The sequence below is a fragment of the Hyaena hyaena genome, unplaced genomic scaffold (genome assembly GCF_003009895.1).
Source record: "Hyaena hyaena isolate Hyena2069 unplaced genomic scaffold, ASM300989v1 scaffold_890, whole genome shotgun sequence".
NCBI lineage: Eukaryota > Metazoa > Chordata > Mammalia > Carnivora > Hyaenidae > Hyaena > Hyaena hyaena.
The window spans coordinates 418,398-439,017 of NW_024081524.1; the positions used below are offsets into that span (position 1 = coordinate 418,398).

Genomic DNA, 20,620 nt, shown 5'->3' on the forward strand with positions numbered 1-20,620 from the left:
ATGGGTGCCCATTACATGGAGCCCCCTTCCTTGGCACACACCACCCAACCCCATGCCCAGCCCCCCATTACAAACCCCTCTGGGCTCCTCCTCACTGACAATTTAAGTCCCATCCCAGGGGCAGAAGTGTGAGAAGAAAATTCTCCCCAGAGCCATCCCTTTTCCTCCTCCTTTCCCTGTTCCTCGGCTTCCTGGTTTCTCCCGCTTACTCCCTTGCTCTTCTGTAAGAACGTGGAACACCCCAGCAGCCCAGTGTTTCTGTGGGGGTTGTTCCCAGGGTGGTGCTATTTCTCTTCCAGCAATAAGGCGCTGGGCGTAGGCACAGGCTGGGGAGGAGGTGCAGAAAGGGCCCCTGTCATAAGGTATCCGAGGAAAAAACTTTCCCTAAGGCAGGATGGAGGCCCCAAATCTGGGCTTGGAGCAACAGAAGGGCAAGCCAGAGCACTTTGGGGATGGAAATCCCTTGCTTTGATTTATACTCCACTTCATTACTTACCCTGGGGAGTCAAGTTCACGGACAGGGAGGGCTGCTGGTACAAAGGCTTTGAGGCAAGAAAGAGCATGGTGAAGTTGGTGAGGCTGAGTAATCGGGGTAGGTGTGTGGGCAGTTTCCTGATCTTGATATTTTTTGCATACTTTTCCGCAGGGAATTCCTGGAATTAGCCCAGACGACAGAGGTGGTGAGATGTTGGCGTTGCCCCGTCCCCATGTGAGCATCGCTCCTTATTGCCAGAAAGGTGACAAGTTTGGCAGCCTGTGGTGACAGAGGGCTAAGTCTGAACTGCAGGCACCGGGATTATTCTGGTCTTCGTCTGTGCCTTCCGTTCCAGAAGACTTACCAGCATTCCACTCTGGTTCACGGTTATGTTCAGGTTTGCCTGCATCCTTTGGGGAACTGGATCCCTCCATAATTCCACAACATTATGAAATGTTTAGACATTAGGACACCTAGGGGAGTTGACACTCGATTAGATAATAATAGTGCATTTAAAAATAGCTGATGGGTTCCATGTTACGCTTCCGTTAGTTGATGGTTAAAATCCCCATAAAAACCACAGGGTCAGATTTCTCTGAATCATCTGTAAGTGGTTTCTGATGGTTTTAAAATGAGGCTTAACTACATGAAAGCTGGAGTGAACATGAGTTTCTGATCCAAAATATATCTTCAGCTTAATTTCATCCAGATTCAGACCCAAGGACAAATTTAATTAATATTTATATGAGCTTTAAACATTATTAACGGGTGCGTGGTGCACTGTTACAGTCATGGTCTCCCTGTGTCCTTTGCTGCTTTGCAGTGTGACTCGGCTGTTCCTCCTTAAATCAAGAGGTAGGACCTGTCTCTCCAAACCTTAACCCTGGGCTGCCCTGGTGACTTGCTTTGATCAACAGAATGCAGCAGAAACGACCGAGTGCCACCCGTAAGACTAGACCTTAAGAGATATTGTAAGTTCTCTTCTCTGTCAGTCTCTTGGAACATGAGGAGAGGCCCAGCCGACCGCCATCCCAAGGCCCCAGACGTGTGAGTGAGGCCGCCTTAGGCTCCAGCGCCACCATTTCCACCAGCTGTCTGAACCCAGGGGTGGCCAGCGGAAACTTGAGAAGCCATGCATTGTTGCTTGAAGCCATTCTTTTTATTTTGTTTTGTTTTAAAGTTTATTTATTTATTTATTTCAAGAGAGAGAGAGAGAGAGAGAAAGAACTCAAGCAGGGGAGGGACAGAGAGAGGGAGAGACAGAATCCCAAGTAGGCTCCTCGCCATCAGTGTGGAGTCCAGCTTGGGGCTCAACGTGGAGCTCGAACTCACTGACTGTGAGATCATGACCTAAGCCAAGATCAAGGGTCAGATGCTTAGCTGACTGAGCCACCCCGGTGCCCCTGAAGCCGCTAAATGTTAAGGATGTTTGTAATGCAGCAAGAGAGAACTGTTCAAAGTCTCCTAAATGGCGACAGAATGGTGTCCTTTTTCTATGAAAACTGACTACCTCTCTAAAAAACAAATGAGAACGTTTCCCACTTTCCAGAACAGTTAAGTAGAGTTTCTGCCTTTGAATAAAAGGAAGCAGAGTTATTCAAGAATGTCTGTGAATTTAGATCTGAAGGCCAAAATATCATAATGCTTACCCATGAAAAAAACACGAGTTGTTTTATTATTTAGACTAAGAGCTAGTTAGGGAGAAAGAAAAAGAAATTGATCAACGGGTCTGGTGATTGCCTCTCATTTTCTCCTCGTTTCCAGCCCAGAGGTGCTGGGACCCCCCATCCTTTGCACATGGCTTTGAATTAGCAAAATTCTGCTGTCCTTTTCTGTCCCTTTTCCAATGCTGACACTTCACAGCAACTCTCGCCCTGGCATCTCAACCCTTCTCTCTTGCAAGGATTTAAATTGAAACTCATCTCCCAATATCAGGATTTCAGAAAGGACCTCTTTGCTGTTTTGTTGAAAAGGAAACACATTATGATGACCCCTTTCATGGGGTTCTCTTGAGATTAAGGAATAAGATGCCGGAAGTTAGTTCTCTGTTCACCAGAATACTGAGCAACAAATACCCAGAGAAAAAGAGCAAGAGAAAGGAATTACTGTTCAGACTTTCTGATATTTGTCCTTTTGTGTATTTTGAATTATTTTAGATTTACATACCATAAAGGAGGCATTGGATTTTGGCGCACCGTTCTGTACATTTTATTTTATTTTTTTAAATTTTTTTTAATGTTTTATTTATTTCTAGGAGAGAGAGAGAGAGACAACGTGAGCAGGGGAGGGTCAGAGAGAGAGGGAGTCACAGACTGAAACAGGCTCCAGGCTCCGAGCTGGCAGTCAGCACAGAGCCCGACGCGGGGCTCAAACCCACGAACCGCGAGATCATGACCTAAGCGAAAGTCGGACGCTTAACTGACTAAGCCACCCAGGCGCCCCAACGTTCTGTACATTTTAAACACATGTTGGCACACATGTATCTACCACCACCATCAGTGCCAAGAATACTGCCGTCACCGAGGAAACTTCCTCGTGGGCCCTTTTAACGTCAAGCCCTCTCGTGACCCCCAGCCCCTGGCAAGCACGGATCTGTTCTTTCTTCCTCCATTTTTGCCTTTCCAGAATGCGTATGAAAGGCACTATGTAGTATGTAACTTGTGAGACCAGCTTCTTTCACTTACCCATCCATGTTTTGGGGTGTATGAATAATTTGTTCCTTTTTTTATCTGAGTAACATTCCATTGCATAAATACATCACAATTTGATGATCGATTCACTCATTAAGAGATGTTTGGATTGTTTCTCGTATGGGGCAGTTATGAAGAGAGCGGCTACATATGTCTTTTCATTTTATTTATTTATTTATTTATTTATTTATTTATTTAATTTATTCTCTACACCCAACGTGGGGTTTGAACTCACAACCCCAAGATCAAGAGTTGCACACTTCTCTGAGCCAGCCAGGAGTCCCAATGTCTCCTCATTTTATTTAAAAAAAAAAAAAAAACAAACCTTTTTTTAAATGTTTATTTATTTTAAGAGAGACAGAAACAGACAGAGCAGAGGAGTGGGAGAGAGAGAGGGAGACACAGAATCCCAAGCAGGGTCCAGGCTCTAAGCTGTCAGCACAGATCCTGACGCAGGGCTCGAACCCACCAACTGTGAGATCATGACCTGAGCCGAAGTCAGACTCTCAACCAACTGGGCCACCCAGGCACCTCTCCTCATTTTAATCCATCAAACTATAATGCTATTTATTTCAAAACTGCTTTCTCAGAGAAATATTAAACTGTAGTTTATGATATATTTTTATTTGAAGTGTTCATTCCAGTAGTTTGCAGGTGAAAAAATGAACATCTCCTTTGGATAATCACTACTATTAAATATATATCTTTTTATTAAATAACTACCATAACTTAATATGCACCCACAAATTTTATTTCGTTTTAATTCCAATGTCATTAGCATACAGTGTTATATTAGTTTCAGGTGTACAATATAGTGATTCAGCACTTCCATACATTACTCAGTGCTCATCAAGATACATGTAGTCTTTTTTTCCAATGATTATCATTTTTTAAGATTTTTTTTTTAATGTTTTATTTATTTTTGAGAGAGAGACAGAGACAGCATGAGCAGGGGAGGGTCAGAGAGAGAGGAAGACACAGAATCCGAAACAGGTTCCAGGCTCTGAGTCAGCTGTCAGCACAGAGCCCGACATGGGGCTCGAACCCATGAACCGCAAGATCATGACCTGAGCCGAAGTTGGAAGCATAACCAACTGGGTCACCCAGGTGCCCCAATGATTATCATTTCTTTTCAACTCTAATTAACTTTTTAAGTTTATTTATTTATTTACAGAGAGAAATAGAGAGAGAGAGCATGTGTGCACACAGGGGAGGTTTCAGAGAGAACGGAGAGAGAGAATCTCAGGCAGGCTCCTTACCATCAGGCTGTTAGCACAGACCCCGGTGCAGGGCTCAGTCTCATGAACAGTGAGATCACGACCTGAGCCCAAATCAAGAGTCAGACACTTAACCGACGAAGCCACCCCAGCGCCCCTAGATAAGTATACTCTTTCTTCCCATCACCTACTTCATCATTCCCCCCTCCCAACCTCCCCTCTGGTAACCATCTATTTGTCCTTTATAGCTAAGAGTCTGTTTTCTTGGTTTGTCTCTGTCTTCTTTTTCCTTTGTGTTTGTTTTGTTTCTTGAATCCTCATATGAATGAAGTCATATGGTATCTATCTCTTTCTGACTGATTTATTTCACTTAGCGTTAACCTCTGTAGCTCTGTCAAAGTTGTTACAAATATGCCCCCACAAAGTTTGATGACCCAAAGCCGAGTAAGATCAAGTCCACATAATGGATACAAATACAGTGAAATGGTTGGTGGTTTGGAGCAGGGCAATTTTACATGTGATCTGAAGGTGGAGAGATATAAACAGAAAATTTTTTAAATTTGATGCACTTTGGACCTAAGAAAGCACTCAATGTTGACAGCAGGAAACGGACAAGGGCTGGCACATTCTGAATGTTCATATGAGGGTTTGGGCATCCTTGAGGGTAGATTTTAGGTACAGAAAGAATTGTGCAGGGGTTCACGTTAGGTTTACATTTTAATTTTCAGCATGTTAAAATTTCAAATCCTAAATTATTATTCTTTCCTTGTTAATGCTTAGGTTACAGTCTCATTTTCCCCTTTATACATCCAACAAATTTGAAGCATCAGTTCTAAGAGGTCTTTGGAAAATACTTCATCCTATTTACTAACTTAGTTCATTAGCCATTTTTAAAGCTTTTTTTTTTAAAATGTAAGCAAATATAAAAATATTGTAACTGGAATACAATTAAAATCAGAATTATCCCTCTACAGTAAATCTAAAATTCACAAATGGCGTAGAAAAGATAAATGTCATAAAAAGAAAAAACATTATTTTTTCTGACTTCAAAGATAAAGCAATAGTCATGACTCATAGACTTTTTTAATTTTTTAATTTTTTTTTTTTACAGATTTTGTTTTTAAGTAATCTCTACACCCAACATGGGGCTTGAGCTCACAACCCCGAGATCAAGAGTCACACGCTCCACCAACTGAGCCAGCCAGGCACCCCGTGACTCATACTTTTATGATAACACCCTTAAAGATGTTTTCACATATGTGTCTTATTCCATCCTTACTGGAACTCTTATATAATAGCCATCCCGAAGCTTCTAGTTCAAGGAATTGTTATTCCTCTTGTGATGCGTACATAAACAGAACGGCCATACACTGTGTACCTCTCCAGCCTAAGATGACGTCATTTTCTGACTTACTTAAGTCAGTTCAATTGTCTTCATTAGTTCACTGAGCCTTTGCATGCATGGTTTTCTGTCATCAAACGCCCCATTTTTATCTCCTTGGCTGCCTTATTCCTATTCATTTTGTTTTAAGTTTAAGATGTACAGTAAGATGGTTTGATGTACATATGCTTGAAATGGTGACCACAGTAAGTTTAGTTAACACATCACCTCCTATAGATATAATAAAAAGAAAAAGAAAAACATTTTTCTTCCGTGGTGAGAACCCTTAGGATCTACTCCCCTAACTGTCCTGAACTGAAGACTTCCTGCTGTACATGACATCCTTAGTCCTAATTTATCTTATACCTGGAAGATTGTGCCTTTGACCGCTTCCCCTCTCTTAGATCTCTTTAGCTGCATTTTTATTTTATTTTAAGAAATTGTTAATGTTTATTTATTTTTGAGATAGAGACAGAGTGTGAGTGGGGGAGGAACAGAGAGAGAGGGAGTCACAGAATCCGAAGCAGCTCCAGGCTCTGAGCTGTCAGCACAGAGCCCGATGTGGGGCTCGAACCCATGAACTGTGAGATCATGACCTGTGAGATCATGACCTGGCACTCAACCGACTGAGCCACCCAGGCGCCCCAGCTGCAATTTTAAATGTAATATAACTGATTTCCTTTTAGATTTAGACTGTTTTTGTTGTTTGAATGAACAACGAAAGAGTCCTAGGGCACCTGGCTAACTCTGTAGGCGGAGCATGAGACTCTTGATCTCAGGGTTGTAAGTTCGAGTCCCATGTTGGGTGTAGAGATTACTTAAAAGTGAAGAATTCTTAGGGTGCCTGGGTGGCTCTGTAGGCAGAGCATGAGACCCTTGATTTCAGGGTTGTAAGTTTGAGTCCCATGTTGGGTGTAGAGATTACTTAAAAGTGAAGAATTCTTAGGGTGCCTGGGTGGCTCAGTAGGTTAAACATCTGACTCTTGATCCTGGCTCAGGTCACAATCTCACGGTTTGTGAGTTCAAGCCCCACATTGGTTTTTGCGCTGATGACGTGGAGCCTGCTTGGGATTCTCTCTGCCCCTCACCTGTTGTGCTCTCTCTCTCAAAATAAACAAATAAACTTAAAAAAGTAAAAAAAATCTTTAAAAAGCAACAACAAATTCCTGAAAACAAAATGATTATAGGAAATCTAACAAATTAAAGTTACAAAGGAAACAAAACTTAAGTTCTCTGAATTGTTTCAACATAGTAAATAAACTTAGTAAAACTTCACCCCCAAATCACAAGTCCAGTTTAAGATTTAGTTGGAAATTTTATTTTATTTTTTATTAGAGAGAGAGAGAGGAGAGACAGCAAACAAGGGAGGGACAGAGAAAGAGGGAGAGAGAATGTTTCAAGGCGGCTCTGCACTGTCAGGCACAGTCAGTGCAGAGCCTGGGGGTAGAGATAACTTAAAAAAAAAAATAAGATGGGTTTTGAGTCTCAAAAAGTATTTGAGACTTAAATCTAAATCTTCCAGGACTGAAAGATATTTGTGCACAGGAAAGGGTAGTTGGCGGCCCAGCTAACGGAGGCCACTGCGGCCGTGGTGGCAGCCCATCTGCGATGGGGGTGCCAGTGACTCAGACCCTCCAGAAGATGTGTGGGTGTGGACGGAATTCCTGTGCTCCGGTTATACATGTTCTTAACTTTGACACCTTTGACTTTAATAGGGATCCTAAAATACGTAAGGGTCTGTTCCTTCTGACACGAAAGAATTTAAAACTCATTGGAATCTTCCTTTCTCGTATTTTTTCAGACGACACACAAGTCCTAAAAGATATTTAAAATGCTATCCAATTGAATTCTGTAGGTCACGCATAAATGTACCAATTTAGGAGGCTGCTCACTGGCTGAAAAGACTGTGTGAGGTATGAGACCCATGGTCTAATGCTTGGCCCTGTGTATGTGGCCGGGTTTAGAGAAAGAGCCTTTGTAGGTGTGATCAAGTTAGGGATCATGAGATGAGGTCTTCCTGGATAGTCTGAGTGGGCCCTGAATCCAATATTTGTCCTTGTAGGAGGCAAAAGAGAGGAAGACTGAGACATAGAGAGGACATAGGAAGGTGCGGGCAGAGACACAGGGTAAGAACCGTGGGGGCCTCCGGAAGCTAGAAGGGCAGGGAAGGACTCCGCCCTTAGCGGGGGTGCTGTCTGCCAGACTTCCGGTGTCCAGAACTGTGAGAGAAGACAGTTCTGGTATTTTAAGCCACAGAGTTTGTGGTTTTTGCTGTGACAGCCTCAGGAAACAAATGCAGATGGGTTCGGGGCACACCTGGGGACGCAGGTTTCAGATGTGTATTAGGAGTCTTTTTGGGGTACCTGGGTGTCAGTCGGGTGAATATTTCGGCTCCAGGTCATGATCACGCAGTTCGTGGGTTTGAACCCAGGGTCAGGCTCTGTGCTGACAGCTCAGAGCCTGGAGCCTGCTTCAGATTCTGTCTCCCTCTCTCTCTGCCCCTCTCCCGCTCACACTCTGTCTCTCTTTGTCTCAAAAATAAATAAACATTAAAATTTAAAAAAAAAAAAGAATCTTTTGAGGGGACACCTGGGTAGTTCAGTGGATTAAGCACCTGACTCTTGATTTCAGCTCAGGTAATGATCTCTTGGTTCATTGAGCCTCGCATGGGGCTCTGCTCTGAGCACGGAGCCTGCCTGGGATTCTTTTTTTTTTTTTTTTTCTGCCTGGGATTCTTTCTCCTTCTCAGTCTTTGCCCTGCTCCTGCTTACACATATGCACACATGCTCTCTCTCTCTCTCTCAAAATAAATATTTTTTAAAAGACTTTTTTTCTTTTTTAACGTTTATTTTATTTTTGAGACAGAGAAAGACAGAGCTTGAGCCAGGGAGGGGCAGAGAGCGAGGGAATCGCAGAATCTGAAGCAGGCTCTAGGCTCCGAGCCGACAGCACCAAGCCCGACACGGGACTCGAACCCACAGACCACGAGATCATGACCTGAGCCGAAATCAAGAGTCAGCTGCTTAACCAACTGAGCCACCTAGGCGCCCCAAGACTTTTAGAACTGCAATTTTGGAAGCCCAGTGACACCATCGTATTCATAAAGGAGGCCCTTGTTAGGACTTAGTTTGCTAGAACTAAAGGCCAAGAAAGGACCTGGGCCTCAGAAAGGGATGAGAACCAAGAAGGTCCTAGAATGAGGGCAGGACCCTGTGTATCTTTGCGGCTGCTTCATTCTTTCTCCCGTCCGTCCTGCTTCCGTGTAGAATATGGCCGCCCCGCAGCTCCTGTAGGTATGAGTTACTATTCCAACCACACAGAGAAACTAGTTAGTCTGCTTTCACCCCAAAACCAACTCGGATAGCCCAGGCGCCCAGCCTGGTTTGATCCACCAATCTTGGGGGCAAGATTCACCATCTCAATATGGCCGCCAGGTGCCTCTGTGTGTAGGTCGGGAGGCTGATTCTCTGAGAAAAGCGTTTGTTGAACAGTGTCCTGTAGCATCTGTCTTGTTGCGCTGTGTCGTGCATCAGTTGGCTACTGCCCCCACCCCTACAGAACCCATAAGGAAGTACCTGAAAGTCATGACTTATTGTCACAGATCTACAGGGCAGCTGATCTAGGCTGGGCTTGGCTGGACAGTCCTGGAGCCCAGTCTCAGGGGATGACAGGTCCCAGGGAGAAGCCCTTCTTGCGGTGATAGCAGAGTACAGGAGGGCAAGCCCCAAGGGGCAGGCACGCTTCAAGCCTATGCTTGCATCACATGCACCAACACCCTACTGGCCAGAGTGTCGTATAGCTGAGCCCTGCGTTGATGGAGCAGCAAGTACACTCCTCTAGTGGAGTTCAGGTGGGTAGGAAAGGATTTTTGGGTAATAGCCTAATCTATCACATGGTACAGGATTTTTAGTAACGGAAACCAAATGATCAAACATAATACTGCTCACGGTGGGACACCTACCATGATATACCTCCTGATGCAGTAGAACATGGACTTCTTAAACAACATGTCAAGACTCCTGCCAAAAATGTTTGAATTAAACCTCATTAAGGCTCTAGCCTGAACTTCCAGTACATGGAAAATACAGGGAGTGGTAGAGGAATGGGTTGAAGGGATACTGTATTCGTTATCTATTGCTGAGTAACAACCCCCCCAAACTGAGCTACATAAGCAATGAGCAGCATCTCACATGACGGTACAGGAGGAAGCAAGGAGAAAGCCAGGCATGACCTAGTCTCAGGGGCATAAGCTGTCACGTCTGCCACATTCTGTTAGGAATGACTCAGAGTATGGCTGACACGCAAGAGGAAGTGCCATCTTTTGAAACAGGAGAGTCAAAGAATTTGTGGACATATTTAAAATGCACCACTGGAGTGACTTAAAGGAACCAAAAGCAATGTTTCACATTCCGGACCAGATCCTGGATTTCTTTTTTTTTTTTTTTTTAATGTTTTATTTATTTCTAGGGGAGAGAGAGAGAGAGACAGCGTGAGCAGGGGAGGGTCAGAGAGAGAGGGAGTCACAGACTGAAACAGGCTCCAGGCTCTGGGCTGGCAGTCAGCACAGAGCCCGACGCGGGGCTCGAACCCACGAACTGCGAGATCATGACCTAAGCGAAAGTCGGACGCTTAACCGACTAAGCCACCCAGGCGCTCCCCTGGATTTCTTTTTTAAAAAGCCATCGAAGTAATTTTGGGGACAGTTGGGGAAACTCGGATATGAGATAAGTATTAGATGGATTAGGGAATTATTGATAATTTTCGCAGCTGTGATGAAGGCATTGTGATGGTGTGGAGGAAGGTCCTTATTCTTAGGGGCTGCAAATAGAAGTATTTGGCAGTGAAATGGCGTGATGTCTGCAACTTATTTTCAAACAGGTTAAGAGAAAAAGAGATAAAGCAAATGAGGCGAAATGCTAACACTTGAATCTCAGTGGAGAGTATATGTGTGTTCATGGTTCTAGTTCCTGTCTTTTTACACTTCCAAAATTTTTAAAACTGAAAGTAGATAAATGCATTAGGACAGTTTGGGTCAAATTCAGAGTGTTCTCCAGTTCAAGGCTGAGGAATTAGGCTGTCGTCCTCGGCTTGCCCATGAGGAACTGAGAACTTTTGCTTTTAAGTAAGTGTTCTTTTTTCTTTTTTAAATCTAATATTTCTGGCAAATGGGTGTCTCATTGGCTTGAAGGAACACTCGTTCTGAAGAAGACCCAGGAAGAAATCGCTGGTATATGTGTGACGCTCCCTCTGCGAAACCAGGCAAACTGGTTTCGAGGAGCAAAGTCAATGTGCTTTACAAAGAACCGGGTTGCAGGCCCTTCGCTGAACAGCTGAGGTAAGGGCGGGGGGGGGGGGGGGGGGGGGGGGGGGAGGCGCCCTCAACCCTCCAGCCCCGGGTTTCAAAGACAACCACCAGGAAGTTTCCATTAGGTACTGAGGACTCCCTGGAGGAAGAGGAGGGAAGTCCACGATCAAAGATGTCAGGATAATGCCTCCAAATCGAGCCCACATTCTCCACTTAAGATCCTTAGACGAGGAGGCGCCTGGGTGGCTCAGGTCATGATCTCACCGCTCATGGGTTTGAGCCCCACGTCGGGTTCTGTGCTGACAGTTCAGAGCCTGGAGCCTGCTTCGGATTCTGTGTCTCCCTCTCTCTCTGCCCCTCCCCACCTCGCACTTTCTCTCTCAAAAAATGAAAAAAAAATGTTTAAAAAAAAAAAAAAGAGATGCTCAGAGGGAATCCTACATGCTCGAATTTGAGGTCAATGATAAAGTGAATAAATTCATAAAACCTGAGTTCAACCTCCTATAATAGTTTAAGAACTTGCCAACAGAAAAACTGTCTCCTCCACTTAATGCTGTGTGTTATCCTTACAACCAGGTATCGATTTTCAAATCCCATTTGATTGAAGCACACTTAAAGGGAAGCATCTAAAATCAAAATGCAAGAACTTTCTACAGGGTAACAGCCTAACAGGGAGACATTCTGGATTAAAATAGCTTTAAGAAAAAAATCTGTGGGGTGCCTGAGTGGGTCAGTTGGTTAAGCGTCCGACTCTTGATCTTAACTCGGGTCATGATCTCCCGGTTCGTGGGTTCGGGGGTTCAAGGCCACGTTGGGCTTTGCACCGTCTGTGCAGACCCTGCTTGGGATTCTTTCTCTCCCTCTTTCTCTGCCCCTCCCCCGCTCTTGCACATGTGCTCCCTCTTTCTCTCTCTCTCAAAATAAATAAATACACTTAAAAAATTAAAAAAAAAAAAAAAGACAATCTCAAAACTTAGAAATGGACAGTGGAGGGCTTAATGTCCTTGCCTTCCTTTGTCAGTGTCATGCTGGGGCTCTAACCTTCGGTGGGGGGAGGGGGCACATTCATTTCATTGAGGTATTTGACAATTCTGTGAGTGGAAGGGGATAATGTGCAAAACCCAGTGACGCAAATAATTCTTATGTGACAGCAGCTGAGGCTAATTTCGTCTGCAAGGGATGCAAATGATTCCTGTCTGGTTGCAAAGATAATCGCAAATGTCTGGATGATCAGTTGTATTGCCTGGCAGGCTGCAGACCAGGGTTTTTCACACCTCCCTTAGCAATCCTTCTCCGGCGTTTTCCTCTCTCAAAAGTCTCTTTTAACCAGCGGAGCCATCCAGGTTACTTTATGTTAATAGGAGATTGTGGTTTTGCCTTTTTGAAAATTCTGCTTTGAAAAGAGATCCATAAAATATGGAGAACTTAATTGGATCCCGTTCTCCAATAGGCCAGTTGTAAAGGCATTTTTAGGGAGACGGAGAACATTTACTGGTGGGTCTACGTATTAGATGACTTCTATTAAGAAATAATTTTAGGGGCACCTGGGTGGCTTAGTCGGTTAAGCATCTGACTTTCGCTTAGGTCATGATCTCGCGGTTCGTGGGTTCGGGCCCCGCGTTGGGCTCTGTGCTGACTGCCAGCTCAGAGCCTGGAGCCTGTTTCAGTCTGTGACTGCCTCTCTCTCTGACCCTCCTCTGCTCACGCTGTCTCTCTCTCTCCTAGAAATAAATAAAAACCTTAAAAAAAAATTTAAAAAAAAATTTTAATTTTCTTAGATGTGAGGATGGCATTGTGGCTTGACGGAAAATGATGAATGTGTTTAAGTGTATTAGTTATCTGCTGTGTGTGACAAATTACCCAAATCATAGTCTTTTATTTTATTTTATTTATTTTTTAAGTAAGCTCTCTGCCCAACGTGGAGCCTCAATCAATGACGCTGAGATCAAGAGTGACATGCCCCACTGACGGAGCCAGTCAGGCTTCCCCAAATTATAGTATTTTAAATGTAAGTTTATTGTTTATTAGGCGGTGACTGCCATTGGGAAGAGAGTTTGTTATACATCCCCAAAGGAGGGAGCACATCATGCCTTGGGCGGGCCACGTGGGGAAGCACCCGGGGTCATCCAAGTGCAGAGAGAGTAGGGGAAATGTGGGCAAGAGCTTTTACCGTGGTTTCCACAGGAAGAAGTGGGCAAGGTACGGAAAGCGAGTTAAAGACTGGCCAGTGTGAATAGTTTTGATGTGCTCAGGGCTTGCAGGCTGCCTCCAGCTGTGTGGTAAGGGGCCCTGGGGTGCTTAGTGAAGGTGGACAGTGGCCCAGAGTGTCCGAGCCCTGGGCAAATCCAAGAGGGAGGTGATTGGAGGGGCGCCTGGGTGGCTTAGTCGGTTAAGCATCTGACTTTCGCTTAGGTCATGATCTCACGGTTCGTGGGTTCGAGCCCCGCATCGGGCTCTGTGCTGACTACCAGCTCAGAGCCTGGAGCCTATTTCACCCCGTGATCTGACCCTCCCTTGCTCACGCTGTCTCCCTCTCTCTCTCTCTCCTAGAAATAAATAAAACATTAAAAAAAAATTAAAAAAAAAAAGAGGGAGGTGATTGGAGCATGGGCTCTGGATCGGTCGGTTTGCTTATGAAAGGTCGGCACTGCCTCTGGGAATTGGCTTAGGCCTGGAAAGGACACTCTCTCCAGGGTCAGCAAGGCATCAGGGACTGATGATTAATACACACAGTGATTTAAAATTATTTTTTAGTATTTCATACAGTCTCTGAGGGTCAGGATCTGGGAGTGGCTTAGCCAGGTTGTTCTGGCTCCAAGGTCTCTTAGGAGGTTCCCATCGGGATGTTGGCCAGAACCATGGTCATCTGCAACCTGCCTGGGGCTGGACGCTCTGTGTCCAAGATGGCCTAGGCGTATGGATGGCATTGGATGGAAGCATTGGCTCTGGCTGGCTTTGGCCAGCAGCCTCAGTTCTTCACCATGTGCGCCTCTTGATGGGACTGTTGGCTTCTGTCACAGAGAGACACAGAGAGAGAGAGAGAGAGAGAGAGAGAGAATGAGAGAGGGGTAAGCCACACTTACAAAAATAAGTTAATATCAGCAGTACTATCACTTCTGCCGTCCGCCATGGGTCCCGCAGACTAACTGTGGTGCACATGCGGGGAACACGGGTGCCGAGAAGTGTGGGTCAGCGCCAGCCAGCCTGCATCCTGCCACAGACCACCAAAAATTCATATTCTCCCCACCTGCAAATAAGTCAGCCCTTTCCCGAGTCCCCGGAAGTTTAGCGCTCTTATAGCATCTGCTGCATGTCTAGAATCTCATAATCCAAATCAGGTCTGGGTGTGATTATATCTCCTTAAATACTGTTCCTCCTATACAGCTCTTCTTGCTAAATTGTCCCATCCCCTGTATATTGGTTAGCACAGGCTGCTATAACAAAATGCCACAGACTGGGGGGCTTATAAACAGCAGAGAGCTTCTTTCTCGAAGTTCTGGAGCCTGGGGCACCCAAGGTCAGGGTACCATCATGCTCAAGTGTTGGTGAGGACTCTCTGCGTGGCTTGGAGCTGGCTGCCTTCACGATATATTTTTACACAGCAGACAGAGATAAAGAGCTAGGTCTCTGGTCTCTTCTTCTAAGAGCACAAACCCTGCCATGAGGATCCCCCTCTCATTGTCCCATTGAAACCTAATTACCTCTAAAGGCTCCATCTCTACACACCATCCCGTTGATGGGGTAGGGCTTCAACATGGGAATTTTGAGGAGATACGTTCAGTCCATAACACCCTTTCCCACTGAATATATAATGGGACAGACCTAGAATCACCACTTGAGATGCTCTTGCTCAAAAAGGGAGAAAATGAGAGCCGGGAAGATGTTGCTGGTCCATGTAGATTCTAAAAGCCAGTCAGGCAAACACTGTAAATTTCTTAATTACGCCTCGAGGCTTAGGAGCTCGACTCCAAGGCCCTGGGCTCTGCCCTCTGGGCTCCTGGTTCCTCCCTGTGAGTCATCCTTCCTTTCTGGAAGGTATCATGTGTTTGCCGCCAAGTGGTATTCTCAGCCTGCCTCCTGCCAGCAGCCTCTTGAGGCTCCAAATGCTTCTTTGTGTTTTGTACTATCTCTGCCCTTCCAGTCTGAGCTGGTAACATTCCTATACCTGTAGTTCTCTTAAAGATTATGGGTTTTCTGTGACTCATCAGTTTCCATTAGACAAAGACAACACGCACGGAACGCTCTGAGCTGAGCCCTTCTCCACCCTGGGCTTCTGCAGACAGCCGAGGGTCAGCATGGCCATGTGTCCCAGGAACACTGTCCTCCGACCCAGAGGCTCTGTGAGTGTCCCTAGTCCACACGGGCTGCGATAACAAAACACCACAGAGGAGGCTGGAAGTGTGAGGCCAGGGGGCCTGCATCCTCTTTGAGGGTGCAGATTTCTCCGTGTGTCCTCACGTGGTGGCAGCGGCCAGGCAGCTCGGTGGGTCTCTTTTGTAGGGATTCTGATCCCATTCAGAGGGCTCTGCTGTCATGACCTAACCACCCCCAAGGCCCCACCTCCTAATACCACTGTATTGGGGATTAGGATTTCATTTTTTAAAGTTTATATATTTATTTTGGGGGGGGGGAGGGAGAGAAGAAGCAGGGGAGGGGCAGAGAGAGGGAGAGAGGATCCCAAGCAGGCTCCGAGTTGTCACTGCAGAGCCGGATGTGGGGCTCAATCTCACAAACTGTGAGATCATGACCTGAGCTGCAGTCAAGAGTTGGATGCTTAATTGACTGAGCCATCCAGACACTCCGGGGATTAGGATTTCAAAACATGAATTTGGAAGGGACCCAAGCATTCAGACACCTCTAATCTCTTTAGAGGGCTTGTTGTCTGAGACCAGAGATCTGGGGTGCTGCCATATATCTTTCTGAAAAATCTCTCTTTTTAAAAAAGGTTTATTTATATATATTTAGAGAGAGATTGAGAGAGAGAGAGAGAGTGAGCACAAGCAGGGGAGGGACGGGAGGGGGGGGAAGAGAATCCCAAGTAGGCTCCTCTGTCAGCACAGAGCCCAACTTGGGGCTCGAACTCACAAACTGAACCTTGAGAACATGACCTGAGGCGGCATCAAGAGTTGGAAACTAAATTGACTGAGCCACTTCAGCAGGCCTATCAGTACCATTTTAACTAAAAGGTTAATTAAAATCCTACTTGGTATTTTTCCTGGAAACTGACACCAAGATTCCAAAATTAGTAGAGCAATGTAAAGGATCAGAAAGAGCCAAGATGATTCTGAAGATGGAGGGGAGAGCTTCAGTATCTGTTATAAAACTATGATAATGAAATCAACATGATATTGGCACACAGAACATTTGAAAATACCAAAAAAAGCCCCCAAAACATATGTGGGGCAACATTTTTTAAAAAAGGTATGTATTAACTATCAATTGCTATGTAACAATTTACCCCCAAGCTTAGCAGTTTAAGACAATAGAAATTATTATTCTGCGGTATCTGAGGGTCAGGAATCTGGGAGTGGCTTAGTCAGCTGGTTCTGGTACGGGGGTCTCTCAGGAGGTTACCATCAAGATGTTGGCTTGGGTTGTGGGCATCTGAAGCTTGACTGGAGGTAGGGGACTCGCGTTTGCCATGGCCCAGGCAGGTGGCTGTAGATCAAGGGCTTTCTTTGCCACGTGGGTCTCTCCATGTGCTATGCAATAACAGGGCAGCTGACGTCCCCCAGAGAAAGCGATCTGAGAGAGAGAAGGAATGCAAGATGGAAGCCAGGCCGTCTTTTATAACCTAATACCAGAAGACAGATACCGTCACTATTTCTGTATCCTCTGGCTCTGGCATCATGTGGGAGGAGATTGAACAAGGGCATGAATTCCCAGAGGCAGAAGGGCATTATGGGTCATCTTGGAGGCTGACTACTACAAAATTTTTGAGGGGCAAAATGTCACATTATTTATAATTTACATACTTCAGCAAAAAACAAAAAAGAGACTGAGGAAGCAAATTGAGCAAAACTTAGGCTTTCTCTCTGGGGGTGACAAGATGGCTTACTGGCTCAAGAACCCTCTCGAAGCCAGTTACTCTCTTTTCTATCCAGCCTCCTGACTCGCCTCGCACCAGAACACAGCGTTCTCGCAGCTGGCTACCTACAGCTGCATTCAGGGCGTGGGGGACCGACTCAGCAGCAGGGCCCCCTAAATGGTAACAGATGAACTGGAATCTATTCTCCCTCAGGTATTATTTAGAGATGTTTCGAAACACACCAGCACTTTTTCTCATTTTGTTCCAACATTTCTTTAGAGGAACAGTGCCACGGAATACTTTTTATGACCTTGCCTTCCAGGTCAGGGTCAATCGTGGGGTTTCAGCAGAGTCAACAGTCTTGCTGAACTTTGCCTTTGCCCCGTTTGTTAATTCAGCTTGGGCTCATTCAGTCCCTGGAATGCAGCTCCTTATTTTATCATGAAAAATAAAAAACAACTTTGGAAGGATGACCAGCTGTGTCTGCTTAGCCACAGATCTTTAGTTTATTAAACTCCATGAAATCCTAGTGTTCACTTACACAAAGTATTTCTAGAAAGAAGAATGTAATTAAAAAAAATTTTTTTTTTAAGCCTGGGTTAAATGTTAACTTGTGTGATGAATTTTCCAGAGGAATTGGGAACTAAAATTGGGGAAGCTGAAAACCGCCATTTTGGGTGTTGTAAGAAATGTGTAGGGCGCCTGGGTGCCTCAGTCGGTTGAGCGTCCATCTCTTGATTTTGACTCAGGTCACGATCCCAGGGTTGTGGGATCGAGCCCTGCGTCAGGCTCCCTGATGAGTGTGGAGCCTGTTTAGGATTCTCTCTCTCTCTTTCTCTCTCTCTCTACCTCTGCCCCTCTACCCTGCTCACAATTTCTCTCTCTCTCACTCTTTCTCTCACAAAAACACAAGGTCAAAACAAGACAAAAACTGTGCATTTTAGGATAGAAATAAACATTTATATTTAGGGCTGCCCCTCAATTTGTTCTCAATTTGTCCACTTTGGTGGACTGCTTTTAATTATTCGGATGTTAAAAAAATACCTACCCATTATTTTGGAGAAGTCCCAACATAGTAAAATAATTTGATTCTAGATATTTCAGACTGGGGTATGAAGGGATCTGTGTGATGGTAAATCAGTGTATTTCTAACAGTGGGGAGGACAGGAAGTGTAGCCGCCATGGTGTGCTGGTCTGGCAATGTGTTCTCCTGGTGAGACTAAGCGCTTTTCCCCAGAAATCCCTTTCCTTGTACGTTTCCGGTTTGATGGAGCTACAGCGGCTATTCTAGCTTGAGAGTTGCACCTGTCCTTTTCCCCTGGGCTTTTTTTGCTGAATCTTTTAACATAAAACCATGGAAGACTGATACTGACATGACTTGTGCAGATTATCTAGTTCAATTGGGTTCTAAATTTCGTCCATTCTAACAGTCATCTGGCAAGCTTTTTTGAAACATGAATTCCCTAGTGCCACTAACGAAGATTCAGGTTCAGTAGGTGTGAGCCCAGGACATCTGCATTTCCTTTATGAGTTTCCTAAGTGGTTTTGGTGATCAGCCAACACGTGGGTTTGCTACCCGCTTGATTCTCATTTTATAGTTAAGGAAACCAAATCCCAAAGAAGGGACATGTCTTTGGGTTAAGGAAAACGACAAGATTGGCAAGCACAGCCTGTGTCTTGATAAATTTCTGGTTACTACATTTGCGTTAAACAAGGCTTTCTTCAACTAGAAGATGATACTTGACCAGTGACTGTGTTTATGGTACAAAATGCCAAAGCTATAGCTCTTTAGGAATGCAGAGAAGAGAATATTAAAAGAGTTGCTGCTCTCAAGCAAGCTTCATGGAGAAGAGTTCCCAGGACTGGAGATGATTTGCATAAATGGTAAGACAGATGGTAGCCTTCTCCCCAAGGTGGGAAAGCCATAAGAAAGCAGGGGTCCATCCCAGCTCAAGTGGAAGGTGTAAGTTAGGACAATGGGTAGACTGTAGGAAGGATCTGCTAGATACTTTTAGGAAAATAGAGAAAACGGTAGAATAAATTGCTTTTGAATGCAATGGCAGAGGCACGTTTCATAATCTAGGGGTGGCTCATAAAATTTGAATGTATAGCGTATTTTGCCAATTGAGAATGATTGGGGAGGAAACTGTTTTTTTTAACCTTTAAGTACATGCATAAATTTAACCCTGAGCCAGCAAATTCTAGCAAGGCATGGAGTCATACAATTATGAACTGTCTCATATGAACAACAGTGTTATTAAATAGGAAGTTAGTAACGATGCTTGGGGACACTAAAGTAGCAAGTAGAGAAAAATGGCGTCTCATTAGTCATATCTAGTCTTTCCGTGTAATTAGTACTTCCAAGATGCTGGAAGATGCTTGAAAACAGTCTTATAAAAACAATTTTGTGTTTTGATGGAAAACTAAGCTTGTCAGGAGGACACCTTCCAGGCTGATTCTCATCTTTCAATGTCGTGGAGACATTTGACTATTGTGTAATTATAGGTAAATAGTAGATGAGCAGACTGTCCCATGTAATTGCCCTCCTTCCCAATTCTGTGGAATAAAGCCAGTTTACCTTCATCTGCACTTTCCTTTCAACATTTTTTAAACTCTATATTGATGTGTGTGCTTTTTTTGACTCTTGTTTTTTTAAGGTTTTTATTTTTTTAAATTATTTTTATGAATATAATTTATTGTCAAATTGGATTGATTACATACAACACCCATTGACTCTTCTTTTGAACTGGTTTTAACATCTGCCTGTTTTCCTCATAAATTAATGAGTAGCACAAAATCTGTAACACATCATTTTTACATCTGTGTGAGTAACCTGTCTGAAAATTACCCTTGAACAGTTCTACAGTCTCACAAAGCTGACTCCTGTTGTCTTTTTATCTTAACCGATTTGCCATCTCTCTGCAGAAAAGACCTCTTAAGTCACATTCAGTCTGGAGTCACACATCTTCTGATCAGAAGCATCTAAATTAATAAGATTCTATGTCTCCGGTCTTAAGATTTGTGGTCAAATTCTTGTGGCCTCAGGAAGCCGGTATTTTCTCCATTCTCACTTATTTTTTGAACCCACATTGCTTCCTGTTCCCTTAACCTTCTTTGGAGCCAACTGCATTGGTTATGATAACTTTAGATAACCAGATAAAACAGAGTGGGGGCAACTATGAGTATGTAACAACTTATTTTTATTTTATTTTTTAAATGTTTATTAATTTTGGGTGGGGGGAGGAGAGAGGGGGGTGGGAGGACGTGGGATCTGAAGCAGGCTCCATGCGGAAAGCACAGAGCCCCACGCAGGTCTCGAACTCATGAACTGTGCGATCATGACCTGAGCCTAAGTCCCATAAAGTGGGACACATCCCAACTGAGCTGCCCAGGCGGCCCGTAACCACTTATTTTTAAAAAGAGCCTAATTTAGATTTACAACAGGGAAGTCCCAGGTCCTCGGAGCCAGCACTCCTGTAAATTTCACGGGCAGGCCTGCTTTCTGCTTCTGGCTTTCCTCCCGG

At 44.5% G+C, this 20,620-nt stretch overlaps 1 protein-coding gene across 1 annotated transcript in view; it reads left to right on the top strand.

Moving 5' to 3' along the window:
* The first annotated feature begins 11,056 nt into the window (after positions 1-11,056).
* Positions 11,057-20,620, top strand: part of CMBL (carboxymethylenebutenolidase homolog) — a 34,121-nt gene continuing 24,557 nt past the window's right edge. Inside the window, exon 1 of the mRNA XM_039220459.1 lies at positions 11,057-11,098. The gene's annotated coding sequence lies outside the window, so the exon portion shown is untranslated. The remainder of the gene's footprint in view (positions 11,099-20,620) is intronic.